Raw genomic sequence first — 6,000 nt, forward strand, 5'->3', positions numbered from 1 at the left:
ATTTTGTGTTATATTTAAAAATATACAAGGACAATTCCAAAATAAGACCGTGAGAAATGTGTGGAAAACAATCTTTCTCTCATGGCTAAGCTTCACATAAATAATTATTTTCTTCTATCATCCTATGTCAAGGCCAACTGCCAATCCTGCTCTCATCACACAGGTGCAACTAGCCACAGTGCAGGGTGGCACTCAGATACATGCACTAACAATGGTATATAATATTTGGCCACTTCTCCAAGAAATGGACCACAAACACAGCATTCCTTTCCCTTCCGGCCCAAAAGGCACCTGCAAAGGTCCAGGACACAAGTCCACTCTCTGACAAGGCCGAGAGCACACCTGTACCAACGATACCTCATACCCAGCCCTCAGGCCAGGCACTCACTGGTCGTCAGTTAACTGCAAACTAAGGTGTAATCTCCAGAAGGAGAAAACTGGTGCGCAGCCATGAAATGACCACAGAACAGGTTTGGTATTCCTAGATTCATTCCTTACACCCCTTGGTTTGCACCATGTCGTAGCTGCTTGCCGCTTGGGCCCCACGATTTCTGTGATCCGTTCTATATTGAAGCTACCGAACCTGTGGATCAGCCTAGCCACTATGTCCATATGTGAGCGAACACACTCATTTACATATGCAAATAACCAGCCCTTGGCGGCAAAGCCCACTGTTGACTAGTAATCTACGTTAGTTTTCAGTTTGTTTACTGACAGGGTTAAGAAATTGTGATTTACCATATGAAATAGAGGCTTGGTATTCAGACTGATAAAGTTTTGCCATCTGTATACATGGCTAATCGGCCTGTCGCATTAATGCAAATGATTACGCTAAACAAAGTGCACAACCAGCTAAGCTTTTTCTGGGAGAGGTGAAAAAATGAGAGATTATATAAATACACAAGGAATTGTATTCCAATACATTGTCAGACTTGCCAAGCAATATGATGTCACAACAGTAAAGTCAAAGTTAGATTAGGACAGAGGGGGAAGGGCGCATGAAGCTGCAGCTTACTGCAGACAGATCATTGCATTCTGCTACAGGCTCCCAAAGGCCAATCTCGTGGCCCAGTCTAGGAGCAGACTATCAGATATTCATCCAACACACACTGAGTCAATGATTAGCGTAGTGACACAACATGTTAATAAAAGCCTGAGACTTGGGGGAAATGTTACATATATCTCGTCAACACATCCATCAACTGCACTATGTGCTAAGCCAAAACCAACACAACCATAAGAATCGACCCTTTTTTTTATGTTGGAATTGAAAACATGTTAATATATCCTTGATGTATCCTTGGAAAGGCTTTAGGCCTCTCCATGTTCAAAATGGGGAGTTTATTATAGGATACACTACATTGTGTAAGCGCGCGGTACTTTAGTAACCTTGAGGCAAAGGCCTACATTCCAACGGCCAATCGAGAGACAACAACGCAGATGTGTGTGGAAGAATGTCAACTATTCGACTTTCACACACACAATGTAGCATTGTTTGCTCCAGTCCAAATCTAGTTTTGATGTTATTGTTGATCATTAAAAGACTTCTAATGTGTAATTAAATATTCTATAGAAAAGAATGTTACTGCAAACTCAGCATGTTCAGTATGAAATATCACATGAACCAGATTATTGTGTATAAATGTTACCAAAAAAGGATACATTTGACACATAAACCTTCTGTGCAAGATGCTGAGTCAAACATATACAACAAAAGTCATGAATGGATGTAAAAACAGGACACATCAGACACTTGCATTTATGAACTCATCTATTTGTATGACAGTCCATTTTTGACCTTCTTGACGTTAAAAAAAATTTAGTGACATATTGTTTCTGCTAACAAGGTCCCCTACACACAAGAACCATTCGCCCTGGAGATAGCAAAAGGAAAGACATTATGATTTTAGTTTTTTCTATTGATTTTTTTTAATGAGGATCTTAGCAAACTGTTTGTTTAAACAGAGTGTACCATGTCACCACGGTAAGGTGTCCTCAGGGACATGGACCCTACTCTACCCTAACACAAAATGACCTCTCTGGGCCTGAAAAAGGAGACCACTTGCCATAAACCAAAGCAAAAAAAAAAAAAATAAATAAAAAAAAATTATAAATAGAAAGAAATTAAAGTAATTAAAACAATAAATTATGATGTATTGCCTCATACATCACATAGTAGAAATCATAAACGTCGTGAGTAACGAGATGGCCGAGAGCGCCGTCCACACCGTGGCGGGCGCCTAGGAACGGCCCTAGTACCCTCAGATGGAGGGGGCATGGCACCAGGTGGCTCTGGGGACAATGCTGGGGGGACAAGGGGGGAGAGAGGTGGGGGCACAGGTGGGGGCGCAGTGGTCTCGGGGAAAACAAAGCCCTCCGGCGGGATATGTGGCCTCCGTGAGTGTAACCCATACACAGATTGTAGGAGGGCGCCCACATAGCAAGGGTCGGGGAAAGTATCGGGGTCAACCTGCTCGTGACACGACAGCAACAATTCTGTAACGATCCGCGCACTACGTGCCAGATTAGTAGGGAGATTCCGTAAACGGACTCCCAGATAGTAGCAGAAGAAATCATTCTGATCATCTCCTCCATCAAACCGCCTGACAAAGTTGATAACAGAATGATCCAACTCACTCAATGCTAAATGAGCTTCTTCTTGATCCCGACGCCTCCTGGTGGTGGTAGTAGTGGGCCTCGTGAGTGGCTGACGTGGCCGAGCTGCCAGGGGCACACCACTAGGACCTGCACCAGATGTTGATGGTGCTGCAGCCTCCTCCTCTTCGGCCATGGAAGTAGAGCCAGAAGGTCCTGGCATCTGCTCCGTGCCCTCAGAAAGAGTCGGACTGCCAGGCTCCTGTGATGGCGGTGGCGTCGCACTCTCCCCCTCCTGCTGTGATGCTGCAACATCAGAACCACCAGCATCCTGACCTCCCGGTGGGTCTGAGAAATTGCCACTGGTTCTGTGGAGAGACAGAAAGGAAAGGTTAGCTAATATGGACACATTCATAAAGGTACTTCATATATCGAATGGTTTAGTTTTGATAACATACACTATGTAGCAATGTGTGCTTTGTTACCACGAATACATGATGTAGTACTATGAGCATCCTATGTTAGGACATACTAATATTTTTATTAACTCATTCACATTAGTGTTTTCAACAAAAAAAAAAAAAAAAATTAGTGTCGAAAAATGTTCCCCTTTCTGAGTGTGGAAACAATGCTCTCATCTTCATGGCATGTTGTGGGCATGTAAGCATTCTGCTCACAACACAACAACCAGTGTTTTTTAATGTCGCACAGCAGGGAGAGGGGCCTGAGTTAGTCATGTGACCAGATACACAAGCGGCCAGTAAGAGGCCTGTGTACCTGTCATAGATCCCCGCAGGCCACACTGAGACAGTGACAGAGCAGCAGGCCGCCCAGCATTAAGTATAAAGGAAGTGAATAGTGTGGGCCGGAGAACAGCTCTCGGACTGCTTAGTACTGTAGGACACAAAATATAAAACATTATCCGCTGCATAGAAACAGCCATTTCATTCACCATGCTTACTGGCTCTGCCACATACAGCACACGCTAAACAACTGAGGGAGTGACCGTGATCTGCAAAAATCCGGAGATGTTGGTCTAGCGCCATGACAGAAAGTAACATATTTTATAGAAATGACAGGATGTTGAAGCACGAGTCAGAGTGGTGTGTAAGCATTTGGTTGAGTGTGAGCAAAGGGGACTATTGTGATTGGTCAGGATACATTAACCCTCTATGGACAGTCACATACACCAGCATGAAGGCTAAGAAACATGACACAACTAGGGCCTTATAAAGAATGCCAATAGTGTATGTTGTCAAATGATCGTGATACATTTAAGATAATTGTCTGGCCATTCATATAAAACATAGTCATAAAGAGGAATATTTGTGAAATAGGATGATATTATCTGCTAGTGAGTATCGACCAGGTTCAGCTGAACAACCAAAGGCAGAATTTAAAGTCATTACTCCCATATAACATTTTATCTCATGTATTACATATTGTACACTATATGATACTATATACATTATGTAATAATAAAAAGATGCTTACAGCCGTTGACTGCGGCTCGGGAGAAAATCCAACAAAGGCGCATAGCGCATGGAGGTCGGCTCCCCACCCCTCTCCTCCGTGCGTATCGCCCGTTGGTACTGGTCCCGGACACTAGACCAGCGTGTCTCCACTGCTCGTACTGACAAAAGCAAATATTGATTATAAATAGATAGATAATTATCATTTATATATATTTCGAGGGCTTGGTAGAAATATCGGCCATTATTCTCACGATTTTATGTCATACATTATTTGACAACACGACATACCCATCCGCAGCTGCTCAGCGTCTGTCACATCGCCCCACTGTGGGACTACCAGAGCCGCTATACTCTCCCACGTCTCGCGACGCAGGACGCGGTCGTGGTAGCCACGCACAGTCAAGTCCCACAAATGGGGACGGGACCGCACCTGAAAAATAATATATAAACACAGAAATCAATAGACATCTCCATCTGACTTCACCTCTCTGTGTGTCTACATCGATTAGAAGAATAACATGTTTTCACTAATGACATTCCAACACAGCACCTGTGTAATCTAAGGAACACAGCCTAATAACCACTGAGCCAAGACTCACTAAACCAAGGAATGGCAGAACTCTTTGAACACACTTCTGAAAACATACCAAGATTGGTGTCTAATGATTAAATTTAGGAAAGGCTTTGTATCTTAACTAGCACTAATTAGTAGGCCACAAGACCAGCTCAATGGCAGCTTTGCATTCACACCTGATGACAACGAAAATCCACATTGTTTAGAAAATACATGAACACATGTGCAAACGAGTGAAGGTAACTATTTCACTACTGCGGTGTTTGTTCTGGTGTGTGTGTGGTGTTTTGTTATCTTAGTGTGTGGAGAAAACATGTCACAACGACTATGGTTAGAGATCTCGACATTTTGTTATAACTATGGTCAACATTTATGTATTAAACAGTCGCTGATATATAGTTAAAAATATATATATTGATAATTAAATACATGTAAGGTTAGGTATTGCATTAGGTCGAACATTCTAGGAGGGGCACACAATAACATGAAACTACGTGCCAAATGCAGCTACATGAAAAACGCATCAAAAACGCAACCTTGGTCGACTCGATTTGGGAAACATTCCACAAACATTACTTGACTATACTGTGTAGTGCGCACGCTTACTCAGATTCACATGCACTATATCACACAAAAAACGCATCAAAAACGCAACCTTGGTCGACGACTCGATTTGGGAAACATTCCACAAACATTACTTGACTATACTGTGTAGTGCGCACGCTTACTCAGATTCACATGCACTATATCACACAAAAAACGCATCAAAAACGCACTATACAGATTTTGGGCGAAAAAAGTTCTTAATTTTTACACATGTCACTGTTCTTACAAATATATATACATGGAAGAAATACAACAACCCGACACTCAATAGGGATACTAAATTCGACATATGTAAGTAGTTCTTTAATATGGGAACTGCACTCGAAATTAATACTATAGCAGATAAGGAAACACATGACGATACTTTGTGGGTTTTTTTGTGGCCACATTCCCACGCCCGTGTCGCATGACTAAAACGCAGATATTTAATACCAATAACAGTCTTCACATTCATATGTGTGTTACATGTGGCTTAGGTGCGTTTTTGTTGGCCGAGACGACCATGTGCATTTCTAAGTCCAAGTAAAACATTTTAACACATCACATAAATCTATAAACAGAGATATGTATTTTGGCTCGCATACATTACAGATTATTAGACATATATTTAGATAGATATATAGATAGAGAGAGAGGGATAAATAGATACACAGAAAGAGACTACACATCCTATTTTCAAAGTCAAATCATTCGAGAAAGATTAGTCTAATTCTTCGATAAAACTTACCTCTGCGATCAGGCGTGGAACAT

This window comes from Dendropsophus ebraccatus, chromosome 2 (assembly GCF_027789765.1).
Source record: "Dendropsophus ebraccatus isolate aDenEbr1 chromosome 2, aDenEbr1.pat, whole genome shotgun sequence".
Classification (NCBI taxonomy): Eukaryota; Metazoa; Chordata; class Amphibia; order Anura; family Hylidae; genus Dendropsophus; species Dendropsophus ebraccatus.